Source organism: Vanellus vanellus (assembly GCF_965231255.1).
Source record: "Vanellus vanellus genome assembly, chromosome: 3".
In the NCBI taxonomy this organism is placed as follows: domain Eukaryota; kingdom Metazoa; phylum Chordata; class Aves; order Charadriiformes; family Charadriidae; genus Vanellus; species Vanellus vanellus.
The window spans coordinates 25,060,687-25,076,791 of NC_138907.1; the positions used below are offsets into that span (position 1 = coordinate 25,060,687).

The window sequence follows — 16,105 nt, forward strand, 5'->3', positions numbered from 1 at the left end:
TGTGTTTGATCACAGAGCTGGATTCATTATATCACTATCTCTTTCAACTGTAGCTTAACTACATGGGACCTGCTGAAAGGTCTACATTTGAACCGAACATATCTCTGTGGCTCTTTCCCTTTCCCTTTCCCTTTCCCTTTCCCTTTCCCTTTCCCTTTCCCTTTCCCTTTCCCTTTCCCTTTCCCTTTCCCTTTCCCTTTCCCTTTCCCTTTCCCTTTCCCTTTCCCTTTCCCTTTCCCTTTTCCTTTTCCTTTTCCTTTGAGAGATGTTACGCCTCTGAGGGATGGACTCACGAGATACACACTTTTTGAAGCATGGAAATACTCCTGCATAAATATAGCACCTGGACAGGGCAAAAGATACCACTTTGAGAGCAAGCAATTTTTCTAATGCATGTTGTATTTCTATATTTTTACACCACCATCCCTAATGTATATTGTGAAACTCTGCTTGATGTGTTGTTATCTTATCATTGCCCTACTATAGCATATGGTATGCTGAGATAGCAGGTTGATGACATGGAAAGTGTTTAAATAACACATAACGTAACACTTTCTCTGTCATGAACTTGTTATTCCAACACGTTAGAGACACCAGCTGATCTAATGCTGAATATTCGATAGACGTCCCCAGGCTTACCTCCTTTTTCGTCCTGTTACAAATCTTTCAAATTTCACATATGTATGTCTTGTCTTAATATTTTTTGTACACGTTTTTCCCCCCAAATGGGTCTGCCTTTCATTGTATTTTTTTAAGATATTATATCGATTTCCATCCATCTGTTTTGACAATTATGCATACCTCACAGGAATTAAAGTGAACAGCCTGAGAGTTTATTGGTTACTTCATTGTTATAATAAGTTTCATTTAATTCTAGACTGTTTTCTAATGGGGCCAGGTCATCTCAAATAGTTTGCAAAAGATTTAAGTTGCTGTGGTTTTTTTTTGGGGTGGGGAATATTTATCCTTTTATGGTAAAAACAACAATACACCAGAAAAGACTGCATTGTAATACATAAAAGCAAGAGAGAGTGTTCTAATTGACTGACTTCTCTAAATTCCTGACTTTTGAATCCAATCTAAATGTTTTTTAATGCATGTCCTGGTTTTTCATTGCTGTTTAGTTCTGATATTGCCGATGATACTTATTTTTGGATTTTTAAATACTAGCATGGGAAGCTCTTGGTAAATAGCGTGCACCTAGTCAACATTTATCAATAGCCAAATTAGAAGAGAAAGAAATACTATCATAAACTGATTGAAAAGGTCACTGTGGAATTGCAAGTTTGAAATGTAGATCAGCAGGAGATAGTTTGGATTTTCTGCTAATAGGGGAGGATACTGATAATGGATTTTTCCATAGTTTGACCATGCTTTAAAAATTAATGCAAAAGAAATATCTGTATCAATTAGCCTTCATTTTCTAATTCAACTGTTTATTTTTCTGACAGTCTTTCTATTTGAAAGTACTAGTTAAAATACAGGAAGGAGCTTTATTGAATCTGTTTCACCATTCGGATCTCTACACGTACGTTTTCCAGAAGAGTATTTGTTCCCAGAAAACTGCATATGGGGATTAAATAAGATTTTAGAAATTGAGGGCTCTATCCCAATTCTGCAATGCTCAGGCAATATGTTTTCCAGTAAAGACAAGTTACTTTGCCTCAAGTTATTTAAATCCCAGTCCCTCCTTGGAATGAACTTTAAAGAGGAATTTGGTTTGCAATTGGTTAGTCCAAGGCATGAAATAATAATATTACCAGATCACAAACAGCTCTTATCTCCTTAAGAAGAGTTAAAGTTCTTGTTATTATCTGATACACTTCCAGTTGTCAGAGGACTTGAGGGGGAAAGAAAGGTGACAGAGTCAGGCGTATTTCCCTCAAATAGTTTCCTCATTCAGCCCTATTTACCCTCAGGGTGGTTTAGATTAAGTACAGGGTCATTTTTAATTGCATGTGGATATCTGAAATTAAGTTCTAGTACAGGAAGAATCAAATATTGCCTCTTTTCCAGAGGAGAGAGTTGGAGGAAATTCTTATCTTCCTACCTGTGTCAGATGACTCCATTAGCACAAAATGAATCCAAATCTGTAGTCCCCTGGATGTTGTGATGCATCTGAATGCAAGTTTGACATAAAGAGAATCCTTAATTAACTATATGTCCTTAGGGAATTTCACAACACAAAGTTGCGGGGTTATACTCGGAACTCTGTGTTGCTCATAAATGCAGAAATCAATGTATGTTATTTTCAGTTTTGTTTGGTGTTTGGGTTTTTTTGTTTTTGTTTTTTTTTTTTTTTAGTTTTTGTAACTTCTGTTGTTTTCATGTCATCCAAGGCTCTTGCTTTTCAGCAATGTACTTCATCTGGTACTTTTGTAAAGGGAAAATTATTCATCTGGTAACTCTGCTTATTCGGAGATACTGTGCCAGAAAGCTGCCTTGCAGCCTACTCATTCTCTTGGCAAACTGGAGAAATCTGACAGCAGAATACAACATTTTGTGGTAAAAAAAAAAAAAAAAAAAAGCAGCTACATCTATAAACAAGTTGACTTCTGCATATATACATTAGAATTTTGTTTATCTAATCTTTTTAGTTTAATATTTACTATATGTATAAATAAATAGAAGGAAACACAGACCTTCTATTTATTTGGCTTCTGTTAGAAGGTTCCTTTTATAATCCTGATTGGGTACGGTGCTTTCAGTACACTCTCCAATCAGAATTCAAATAGGGGATGTTAAGAATCAAATTAGTGCAAAAAAGTGGCATCTTCTGAGGAAGATGTGCCACCTGCAGATGCCAACAGAAGTGGGCAGAGGAATGCTGAAGCCCCTTAAAGTTCCTAGCCTGTCTTGCGTTGAAGGCATGAGAATGGAGAATGAAAATTCTGTGGGGTGTTATCTTCAAAGATGCAGAGGGAGGTAAATGTTTTACATTTAGATCTGACAATTTAAAAAGAACACAACCATTTTTGAGAATTAAACATGTTTAAGAAATGACTAAAAAATTTCTGAAAGGCATGTTAGGCCACTTTTCACAGTGAATTTTTTTTAGATATGGTTATTTGCATAATTACCTCAAAATATAAATATCTAAGTATGAATTTGTATTTACAGTTACTGCAACTGAATATGCAATACCTGACAATAGATACAAGTTCAGATGTGCTTTAATATTTGTAAGAAAAATTCTTTTACAAAAATGGCAGTATAGTTATTCCATATATGTAATCAAAGCATATGATTTACTTTCAAGACAAGCTATTTCTTCAAAAACTTACTACTTTGTTTTCCTATTGTGAATATTTATTAAGCCTTTCTTCTCATGTAGTTGAACACTTGAGAAGCTGGTACCAAAGAAATCTGAATATTTCTTCCATAATAGGTAAATATCAGGACTGTGTTCTTCCTGCATTTAGTCACACAAAGATATTTATAATATCATGTGTTCCTGTGCCAGGGACATACCATTATCTACCAAGGATAGGAAAAGTCATTCCAACTTTTCTTGAGTAATTTAGGATTGTGCAGAAACCCTATACATTCTGCGACCTGAATTCCCTAGGAGTAATCCTTGATTTTTTTTTTTATACAATAGGCACACTAAATTTGACATTACTAATAAGAGAAAGAATCCTTTCTTCAAGAACCCGGCCCAAGGAAAGTAGAGATCCTTGACCTTAAAAGAAGGGTAAAGTTTTCAAAAGCAATGTGAATCTGAGAAATTGTGGTGATATTAATGATATTAGTAATTTAACAGTTACCTTTGTAATATATAAAGAAATATTTTAAACGTTTCAGTTTGTTGTATTGCTATGATGTTGCACGGTGCATAAAGGTACCTTACTGCCTTAATGTTACTAATACTAAGGACCCTAGAGCTGCTGAGGCAGTGTTTTCCAGAGCTTCTCTGGAAGTATTTTCTCTTATAGTTCTCATGCTGCTATTCTTGGATTATTTTTTCTCATGGCCTTGCACTTGCTAACCCCAGTAGTGTTGTTATAGAGGGTCTTCATGGGAGCAGCTATGATGCTCTGAGAAATGCCTCTCCCCACCAGGTCTTTACCTCCCAAAACTAGTGCACAACAAAGTCAATAATAATAATTTAAATGCTTGATAAGTATTTTCCAGTAATATAGGTACACAGATGTTTAGTGACCAATCAGTGTACAACACTTACACCACGTTAACAAGCTCCACGCAGCACAAATAGCATCATAAATGGGAACAATCAACAGGGAGTTTGAGCAGTTTCCAATGGAAAGTATATAGCAGCAGAGGGACAGCATGACAAAAATCATCATCCCTACCACGAGCAACAGCGTTGGCGTATTCATCATCACCACCTGCTGCACCACAGAGACACCCTTCCCACTCACAAAGTCAGATGCTTTTGTGGGAGCCCTTAGCTGCTTTTCCAAGTCAGCCATTAAGGAGATTTTTCATATTTCATCCCTTTCCTCCGTCATTTTATCTGTCTTTCCTTAGTTTTATCTACAGACCTCACTAATGAAACTCACTAGTCCTAAAGACGTTTGGGGGGGAAGAAAGGGGATACGTGATCCATTTTTAAATAGTCCTGTTTACTCTGGTCACTAGAGCAGGACTTAGGAGTATTTTGGCACTGAGTAAAGTTTGATTTGCATGGCTAAAAACCTCATGGGTTTGCAGGCAGTTTTAGCGTAATGTTTAGTCAAGCTTCAGTAGATTTTGAACAATACACCATCTACTAGAAGGATTTCCTTGAGCACCAGATATGCTTTTCTCTTCTATTGCTTGGTACAAGTGTTTCGGAGGAAAGCAAAATGAAAAGTCTCTAATTTCTACAGTGGACTGTTTTGTTGGTGAAGACTCTAGAATCAGACTGCAGATAGTGTTTCGACTGATCTTCTGCATCTCTCTGTTCACATAGTTATGTTTTTGTCACATGTACACTGGTCTATTTCTATATTATATGGTGTAATTTATTGGCTTTCATGTTATAAAGCAGATACGTAAGACTGAACCCCGTTTCTGTGAGGAATTGTATTATCAGTTGCTACAGGCTGAAATTCCTAGCGACTGCCAATAGCAGGATCTGAGACCATCCCTGCTACCTTGGAGCAGTCTAGGGAATAATAGCAATCTTCCGGAGATGGCACTGGTAAACAGTATTGAGTAAAAGGGAATTTGCCAATCAGTTCTCCTGTGAAAACAGTCTTTTAGTTAATTAATGTCTTCTAGAGTTTTGAACCCACACGAAGGCTGAGGAGGCTACATTGACAGTGCTTAGGTATCTGTGATAAATCCTAAATGCAAAAAATAGAATTTATGACATTGGACACAAAACGATTAGTGTCAACAATGTAAATACATGACCCAAACTAAATAGGTATAATTTGACTAGAGCTCCTGCAGATGAAGAAATTGCATTTGCATACTTGTATGTGTTGGTTTCAAACAAATGTGCTTGTCTTTAGGGACTAATGTAAAACCTATCTATTTTCTCAGGTAAAGAAAGTGTGATGAAAATTGGGGTTTGACAAGCTTTGATTAAGTTTTTATCTGAACTGCACAAGGACAATCAAATTAGGTTTTGACTATGTAACTTTCTAGTGTTATGCCTGAAAGATCAAGATACTATGATAGGTCATCCTTTTATGTGCAGTTGAAATGGCTGCTTCTGTTACTCTACGTGTTTTTGCCCTAACTAGGCTAGAGGGAGCTACTCTATGAGTAAGTACAACAAACACTCACCTGAGTGATTCTGTGGTTCTTTCAATCTACGAGTGCATCATTTATGATGCCTCATGTAAGGTGACTGGAAAAGCCAAAAGAATGTCTTATGTCAAATAAAAATCCTAGATCAAGTTTAGAGCTTCATTCTTTCCAAAGTATTACAACTAAGTGTAATGGCATTTGACAGTATTGACATTTTTTAGATGACTTCTTTCAGCTAACTCAGCATTCTGAAAAAAAATATAGTGTTCTTCCTTTGTGATTGAAAGGGTTAAATAGTACCAATTCATTACCACTCACAAAAGGATTTATTTTGTTCTCATAAATCAGTTTTATTCCACATTTTTATTATTCCCTTGGGTCAGCTGCTCCAATTGAAATCAATACAAGTGCAAGTGACACAATCAATCTAGATATTTGATTATGGATTTGAGACTCCCAGTTCTGCTGTGTGTGTTTAGCTAGTCTCCTTCTGATAGTGTCCCTGGAGAATGGAAAATTCTTATTGGCATCCATGAATTATGGGCATAGATTCTCAAACCAGATACTGTGATAATCTCCATTTATGTACTGCTGCAGCTAAAGAAAGAATGTTCTAACCATGGAAAAACAAACTTGAAGATTTTAAAGCTCACTGTTTCTGAAATTTTTTAGTGTGTAAAATCTCTCCTGAAACAAACGTTATAAAGTCTGATCATTTGTCTATAAAATGCCTCAAACAAAATGGATAACATCAATAATTATATGCTTTATTGTAAGCTTAACATCCCAAGTACAGCAAACATTTTTGCTATTTGATGCCTTCTGGTCATTTATAGACAATGTGATGTTATGCCACTTGGGGTACCAAACTGTGGTGCTTTCTCCTGTTCCTGTTGGGATAAGAGCACCTGGACACTGGAAGCACATGTGAAATCCACATAAATTGGTTCTACTCATAGAATGCTTTCCAGAGTTGGGTGGTCTCACCCTATTTTATGATTTCTTTAGGTCATGGCCTGAGTACAGAGAGGGGCTGGGGGGAGCTCTCAAGGACTGATGCCCCTTGGTGCTGTTGCAGCAAATTGAGTTACGATACAGACGGATATACTTACAGCAGAGATTTAACACTATACTGAATACACTGTTTAAAGTGGAAGGTCTAAGTAAGACAGATTCAATTGCAAGACTTGTTGCACATTTCTATGTTTATGAAAGAGTAACGAGAAAACCTAAACCAGTAATTCAAATAAAAAGTTTCTTCCTGGCAGTTTCATCTAACAAATACAGTTTTTAAGTTGAAAGCCTCATGGCACTGAACTGGAAGCTCAAAAAGGTAGATGAGACCACACACCAAACATTCTTCTCTGCCTGCTATCATGACAGAGCCTAATCTCAGCTGTAGTCATTAACTATCCATGGGGTCTGTGCTAACTTTCTTGTTTGAGCTCCCCAACAAGCTGTGGGCTTTATTCATATTTCAGTCCATAGAATTAATGAGCATATAAATGCACATTCCTTTGTGTTTGTAACACTAATGATCACTTATTTCTACTGACAGGAACATGCTTTCATCGTAATGATTACCCCTGCTTTGCCTTTGGGTTCTTGAAGTCTTCTTCAAATTTTCACAGAATCATAGAACAGCTGAGGTCAGAGAGCACCTCTCGAGATCATCTAGTCCGACCCCTCTTCTTCAAGCAGAGTCAGTTGGAGCACATTGCCCAGGACAGTGTCCAGCTGGGTTTTGAGTATCACCAAGGATGATAACTCCACAGCCTCTCTGGGGAACTTGTTCCAGTGTTTGGCCAATCTCACACCAAAAAAAGGGGTTTTTTTTAGGTTTAAGCGGGATTTCTAGTATTTTGTATGTGCCTATTGCCTCTGATTCTGTTGCTATATACCTCTGAGAAGTGTTTGGTTTCTTTACACTCTCACATCAGATATTTATACGCGTTGTTAAGATTCTGCCCCCTCCGGGCCTTCTTTTCTTGAGGTGAAACAACCTCAGTTGTCTCAAACTCTTCTTTGTGTGACAGGCGCTTCAAGCCCTTCTTCCTCTTTGCATGGGCTCCACTCCAGTAAGTCCATGTCTGTCTGAGGAGACCAGAACCAGATGAGCACTCCAGATGTGCTTCACCAGAGCTGAATAGAGAGGAGACGTCCCTTCCCTTGACCTGCTGGCAGTGCTCCTCCTAATGTAGTCCATGAGGTTGCTGGCCTTCTTTGTCACAAGGACTCATCGCTGGCTCACGTTCAGCTTATTTTCCACCAGGACCTCCATGTCTTTTTCAAAGCAGGAAAGCTGCTTTCCAGCTTAACCCCCCAGCCTGTACTGGGGTCCAGCTCAGATTCACAGAGGGAATGTTTAGTATATGCATTCTGTATGTCTCAAGACAGCCTAAGATAGCTGTACCAAATTTAAGTATGTCAAAAGTCACAGAAGGTGCCTTTGCCTGTTTTAAAGTGAGAGAAACAAGAAACAACTTGTGTGGTACAGACAGAAAGTACGTCTGGGTCTTTGAGCTTTCAGATTTCTGCTGTATGTGGCCATAAGGACTTTCATATTTTTAAAATATTTTCTATTTTTCATTCTTAAAACTAGAGGCTTCATTAATTACCAGGGATAAAAGGAAAAAGCTAAGGTTTTTCAATGCAGGTAATGGGAATGGTTCATTATTTACAGGAAAACAAATATTTTAGATTCATAATTTTGCCAGTTTACCACAGTGCTTTTAGATTGCCTCACCCAGTCACTCCCCCTTGTCCACGAGAATGAAGATTTCCTCTGATACTTTAAGAGACTTTTAAGTTTTTGACTCAATTTGATAGAATGAGTCCATGGTAAGTCCTTAAGAGCAATACATCTGTCAACTCAGGAGCAGAGGAACAAATAGTGGTTCAGGAGATCGAGGCACAAAATCGGCGATGTAGTCATCTGAAAAAAAAACAAAACCAAAAACCCCAAACAAACCCCTCCTGCTGCAAAACACACACAAAAAACCCCAATGCTTTGTTGAAAAGAGAGGTGTGTCGTCAAAGCACAGAAACCACTTCATAAGATCAGTATAACAATTGGGATGACTGTTGGAATACAGTTCATTATTACAGTTCTTAGGAAAAGCTTCACCAATAATGTTGGGGAAAGATTTTTAGCTGTGTTTTATTGGGATAATCGAACAAATGGAAAGTCATGGGTATTTTTCTGAGTACTGCACTAGAAACAGTGGGAAAAGGACAGAGGGAGAGAAGAAAAATCGTAGCTGGGAGGAAAGGAGTAGCTTGTGTGGAAGTTAATGAGGCTGAAGAATAGGCAAAACTAATGGACAAAAGAATGAGCTTACTGAAGAAAAAGTGTTCGTATTCACAGAATTTCCCCCAGAAAGACACTGCGCCAGAGAGCCACGAGCCAGGACAGGGAGAGAAACTTGTGCCCAGTGAGGATGAGAGAAATTGAAGGATGGGGAGAGGGGGGAACAAGTGAGTTATTGTTTCATTTCTGTTTTGCTATTGTGACATTAACTTTTTCTGTGGCATAAGATAAGATGCTTAACCTCTGTATACTCATACACATATAAAGCAGGCATAAAAATAACTGTAAGTTTTTGTGCTAGTAATGAAGTAATCTTTGTATAATTCATTAGATCCTCATAAGAACTGTTCCTTGACTTGGATTTTTGCTACCTTTTTTCTTTGAGTAGTTTTCTACGATAGTGATAGCTCTGCTTCTACCTGTTTGAATATTGTGAAGCAACATAAGCAACATGCTTATGTAAATGACAATGTAAAAGAGGTTATCAGGACCTGTAGGTATCAGGACACCATTATGTAATGGAAACAGTAATAGATTGGTAATAATATTTCAGAGCATGACACAAAGCTTTAAACTCACGCAAAAAATACCTTTTGCAACTAGCATGGGGAACTATGGGCCAGTCAGTCTCACCTCTGTGCCTGGCAAGATCATGCAGCAGATCATCCTGGAAACTCTGCTGAGGCACGTAGAAAACAAGGAGGTGATTGGTCACAGCGAGCATGGCTTCACTAAGGGCAAGTCATGCCTGATAAATTTGGTGGCCTTCTACGAAGGAGTTACAGTGGCAGTGGACAAGGGAAGACCAACTGATGTCATCTACTTGGATTTGTGCAAAGCGTTTGACACTGTCCCACACAATATCCTGGTCTCTAAATTGGAGAGACGTGGATTCGATAAATGGACCACTCGGTGGATAAAGAACTGGCTGGACGGCCGCACTCAAAGAGTTGCAGTCAACAGCTCAATGTCCAACTGGAGACCAGTGACAAGTGGTGTTCCTCAGGGATCGGTACTGGGACCTGTACTGTTCAACATCTTTGTTGGCGACATGGACGGTGGGGTCAAGGGCAGCCTCAGCAAGTTTGTCAATGATACCAAGCTGTTTGGTGAGGTAGACACGATGAAGGGGAGGGATGCCATCCAGAGGGACCTGGACAGGCTGGAGAGGTGAGCCCAAGCCAACATCATGCAGTTCAACAAGGCCAAGTGCAAGGTCTTACATCTGGGTCAGGACAATCCCAAGCACAAATACAGGCTCGGTGGGGAATGGCTGGAGAGCAGCCCTGAGGAGAAGGACCTGGGGGTGCTGATTGACGAGAAGCTCAACATGAGCCAGCAATGTGCAATCACAGCCCCGAAGGCCAACCGTATGCTGGGGTGCATCAGAAGAAGCGTGGCCAGCAGGTCAAAGGAGGTGATTCTGCCCCTCTACTCCACTCTCGTGAGACCCCACCTGGAGTACTGCATCCAGCTCTGGAGTCTCCAACATAAGAAGGACATGGATCTGTTGGAGCATGTCCAGAGGAGAGCCACGAGGATGATCCGAGGGCTGGAGCACCTCTCCTATGAGGAGAAGCTGAGAGAGTTGGGGCTGTTCAGCCTGGAGAAGAGAAGGCTCTGGGGAGATCTTATTGCAGTCTTCCAGTACCTGCAGGGGGCCTACAGGAGAGCTGGGGAAGGACTTTTTACAAGGGCATGTAGTGATAGGACGAGGCGAAATGGCTTTAAACTGGAAGAGGGCAGGTTTAGATTAAACATTTGGAAGAAATTTTTCACTTTGAGGGTGGTAAGGCACTGGCACAGGTTGCCCAGAGAGGTTGTTGAGGCCCCATTCCTGGAGGTGTTCAAGTCCAGGCTGGATGTGTCCTTGGGCAACCTGTTATAGTGGGAGGTGTTCCTGTCTATGGCAGGGGTGTTGGAACTCAATGATCTTCAAGGTCCTTTCCAACCTAAACCATTCTATGATTCTATCGTTCTGTATAGTGTAATTTTGTGATTGAAGCCTCATGTTATGTTGAAAGAAAATACTAGCTCGTTAAACATTTTTGATGATAAGATTTAAGTGTTTCAGGCATAAGTACCTTTTAAGTGGAAATCTGTCTATGTTTCACAAATTGTGGTCCTATCACATCACTTAAGTTCAGACAAGTCTGGGGGTACGATGAGAAGTCAGCCATTTCCCAGGACACCGCAAATAGGAAGAGGTAGAAATCTTCCATTTCACAAAGGCAGCTCAGTTGTTAAAGTCCTATAAGAATATGAATGGAAAAGTGTCAGGAAGGTGATTTTTAACCAATATCTTCTGTGTAATGGCAGGTAGCTCTTGATGCTTAGAGAAAGAAAAGCATGTGAGCACCCAGAAATATTTTTCATTAGCATGGCCTCCTTGCTTCCTGAAGTCTGCAGCATAGTTGTGTCAGTGTGTTTGTGATAGTGACACATTAGACTGGTTATGTTTAAACTTTAATAATCACAAATGCAGTGGTGTTAATAAAAGTATTTGGTAATTTGGAAAAGACTGCCCACACATATGAAACATGAGTTTTTACTGTTTGATACGTGGAAAGGAAACATCTCAATGTATTACCTCTTTCCTTAAAAACATTAATTTTGATCCAGATGGGAAGAGTACCTTTAAATGTGGCAAATTCTGGGGAAAAAAAAAAAAAAAGTTTTTAAATGCGAGATGAATGCATTTAGGTTTTATTCTTTATTTTTTCCATTGCAGTCTTTGTCAGGAGAATGGTTTCCTGTTGCACCATTTCCTGCGCTCCGTACAACCTTTGTCACATGAATAAGATATCAGAACGCTAATGACATATACAGTATTCTGTGCCTGCTGATACTATACTGTACTACTGTGACCTTTGCAATATTATGCATTCTGATTGGCTGTCCATTTCACCTCTTCCCCACAAGTTAATAAGGCTGTAAAAAGGAGAGAACTTGAAATGGCCAGCCAGTCAAATTACAGAATATTGAAAAGGTCAGAGCAGTACAGCACACAGAAAAAAAATTACGGAATATATGAGGCATTAAAATTCTTGTGACAATGATTATAACAAGAATGGAAAAGGATACCCATTTATGTTATTTCAATCTAGTGAACCCCATAGGATGACGGACCCAGGATAGCAGTAATTTACGCACCACCGACCCACAGGAGCTTTATTCACCTATTTACAGGAGTACTCAGTAACAGGACTGCATGTCTGCCTGGGAGCCCCCTTCAAAGCGTCCACCCAAAAACATAGTGAACCTTCAAACACAAATACTCCCCAGCTAGAGTGCTGTGTGAAGCTTAGTACTTTTAAACAGTGACTTTGAATGGAGTATGTATTTGTGTATCTCTTTAATGTAAGCATGTTTTATTATTGACTTTGTTTCAAGTATACATAGTTTTTAAGTATGTACATGATATTCTTTAGCCTTAATTTCTTCATTTGGATAATGTTTTCCTGAAAAACAAATACTTTGACGTGGTATAAAGTAGGAATAAAGTGGGAATAGCACAGCCTTTTCTTAAATACCAGGGTTAGCCAAAGAAGTCCCTCAGAAATATTGGGGGAAATATGGAGAGCCTTATGAGCAGGAAAGCTAGTAAGAGAACAAAACCAGCATGATGCAAAAATATGGAAAGATTAAGGAGCATGGGGAAGCCTTTCCTGTCTGCAAAGCGTTTAGTCTTTTTCAAGAGGTTGTAGGAGATGGTGGCTTTTAGCCCCCTTCCATCTGAACTCATCTTTTGGTAAGTGTGTTTGTATGTCTTAAGTGTTGAAGGAGATGGTGAGCCAGTTCTAGGAGTTGGTTTTCTGCTTCTTTAGTTAGGTTGTTTGTGTTAGCTGTGTGAATCTTGCTTGTTGGAGCACTAATGGCTGTTCATGGCAGGAGTTACGCGGCAGAAATCTGCAGGAACAAGGAGGTATTCTGGTAGAAACCACCTGTCTGAAGTAAAACAATGTCACGTAGGACTGTACTGTAGTCTGAGGCAGCTGCTGTTTAGGTCCGCGGCAGACTTGCTGATAGCCTACAGGAGGACCTGTGAGCAGGATGGAGAGAAAAACACGCATGAAAAATGGAAAAAGAGAGGCCTCATCCACTTATACTCACAAATAGGGTCCACACCGAAGCAGTCTAGACAGGAGTGGCACAGAGCGATATGACAGGGTTATCGCTGTATCGCTTTCTGTCAGGCTGAACCTATGTGTCTGCATTTTCCAGCCCACTGAAAGCAAAGTTTAAGCAGTGAGAAGTGGCAAAGCTGCATATTGCAAGTCATCCCCAGCAAGACCTGCATTTTAAAAATGTTCTTCTAATATTTTACTTGCCAGTAGCAGTAAGTTGCTTGGCTGGCAGCCGGAATTAAACACCTTTTGTCTGTGTAAAATTCAGGTTAGGAAACTTGCAAGTGCTCCTCAGCTTTTTATTAGAAGCAGTGAAAAATTTTGAACTGCTGTGTTGTCTAACTCATTGTAAATTTGCAAGTTCATTTTTGAGCTGAATAAAATGGTTATGCAATTACATACTTCTCCTAATTATTGAGTAATTATATACTTCTTATAATTGCCGAGTAATCACTCTGCTATAACTAGAATTTAATGTTACAACTAATTGTATAATTACTGTGTATTAATGTTGTTATCCAGGCAACTTGGAATAGAGTGTTATCCTTTTAATTCCTTTTCTGTTACTCGAAAGTGTGTTTTTAAAAATATACTATAGTTAGCCATTGGAAGAAAGATTAATAGTGGAATAAAAATATCAGCAGAGGAAATACGTGCTTTCATTCTGGGCTCAAGTGGATGAGAACAAAAATATTAACATGTTAAAACTGTACTGTAGATAGCAAAAGTTGAATTTTCTCATTAATTGGTCACATAAATTGCATTAGGGAGCCTACTTTTATGCTTGAGGTTTGACTCTGTCCTATGTGCCTTGATCTGTCAACACGGGATTTTTAAATTTTCCTACACATTGAGGTGAAACATCTTAAAAATGCATCTTTTTTTTCACAGCCAGCTGAGTCCTTAAGTGTTTCACACCACTAGGACCTTAAGAACGTATATGTCAGTTGGTCATTTCTGATGGTTTTGTTGTTGTTCATAAAACAATGGGTGCGTATAACAGTCTTGTGTTGTTGGGTGGGCGTTGCAAATACTAAGTTGTAGACTGCCTGGTGGTGCACAAAGAGCCTGTGATAGATAATGGGAGAAATGTCCTTTGTTGCATTGTATATACTCCCAAATCACACACAAGGACAGCTTCACAAAAGGGGGAGGGTTTGATATACAATTTAAGAGCTGAGATCAAGTAATGCAGATGCATTTTTCTAGCGCTGGCTGAGTAGCCTGGGTACGTAAGAGTAATCTCAGACAAAATAACTCTGCTTCTGCAGAATTGGTGTGTCTGTATGTGGAATGTGTAAAACTGGTTGTTCTTGTATGATAAGACCCTTTGTCTCCATTGCTGTTCATAAAATGGGGTCTCTCAGGCTAATGTAAAATTCAGTGAAATCCAAAATAAATCCGTGAGGTTTCATGAAATTATTGTACATTCACTCTACTGTAGTCTGTTTGAGCAGTCTGGTACTGTGGCGTGGGGTAATCCAGGTAGAATTTGAGCAATGAGGGGCGACATTACAAGGCAGATTTATAAAAAGAGTTTTATAAAACTCTCCCCCTCTCCAAAAACTCAGAAAGTAAGTTTCCATATGTTACCAGCAGAATAACTGCTGGTGCAGTTATTTGTGCAGCTTCCTGAACATCGAAATAGTGGAATGGCTTGGACTTGTACCATAAGTAAATCACAGATTGCTTATAGGAATCCTAAAATTAGAGGAAGGTCCAGATCACTCACTCACGGTAAAATGTAATGTGGGCGTGACTGAAACATGCTGCACGTGCACGTTAATGTATGTCACAGAAATAGGGAATATTTGAAAAACTGTTTCGGGTTTTATAACATTTCGGTTTTAACAGTTCATTTGAAACTGGCATAAAAATGAGTAAACCCAATGAGTAACACGTAAAAAATAATTAAATGAAAGTTTCTAGGGGTTTTTTAATTCTTATTTAGATTTTGCGGAGGACTCAGATATGAGTATTCAATCTTCTGCCTGTGACAATGCATTAATTAATTTAAGATATTTTTAATAGTTACATGCTGTTTAATCTCATTCTCATACCTGTGGTCTCAGACTTGTGTGATTCTGCTGTTGTTTGTAATGCAGAATTCCCATCGACATCAATGTGAGAGCTTTCTGTGGAATGATGGATAGTAGTAATAATATTAATCATTTATATAGCACTTTATATGTTCAAAATATTGGATAATCTTTAAATGAGCTCAGCTTTGCTCTCAGATACATGAGTGAAATCTTAATTGAGTCAAAAAAAATTGTTACTTGACATACAATTTTTTTATTTTCCAGTTTTACTCGTCGGGTATTTTGGAAAAGTTCATTTTGTTATTTTTGTAGGGTAGAATATTGTCTTATCTTAAGTTTGAGATGATCTTAAAAGGGTTGTAAAGGAAATGTAGGTTGCTGTGGTGTCCTCTGATGATTTCAACTGAGAGACCGAATACTTGTATTATCCTTGTATTATCTTTGAGAGGACTGCAGGCCATTCTGGAAAGCATGTGTTTCTTACTGCCTATGACTAATTCTTATGTATGCAATGGAGTTAGCTTATAAACTCCTAAGGTAAGTGTTTTTCTAGTGAATTCAAGGAGTTGTACCAGTTTTTCATAGGCATAAATATTAACGTTAGGGTTTTGAATTTGCAGTTATCGTACAACTAGAACATGAGTAATTTCTGAAAACTGGCTTCTCTTTGTAGTACATAGCAGTCAGCTTTGCAACTGCATGGTTGGTTCCTTTATTTCCCAAATTTTACAAATACCACAACGTATTAACAAAAGGAGGATAAAATGGTGAATTCTTGCAAATAGCTCATTTTTGATATGATCGGTATCAATGGCAGCTTTTCATTCGAGTAGAAATAAGACTTGGTTCACAAAGACAGCGAATTGTAGCAAATGCAAGGTCTAACACTTGTTCTTCTCCCCCTGCCCCCTTCTTTTTTCATA

General features: G+C 38.7%; 1 protein-coding gene across 1 annotated transcript in view; it reads left to right on the plus strand.

Annotated features, from left to right (window-relative positions):
• The window catches only part of USH2A (usherin), a gene marked incomplete at its 3' end in the record, with an annotated part of 409,152 nt that overhangs the window by 227,863 nt on the left and 165,184 nt on the right, over positions 1-16,105 (plus strand). The window lies entirely within an intron of this gene.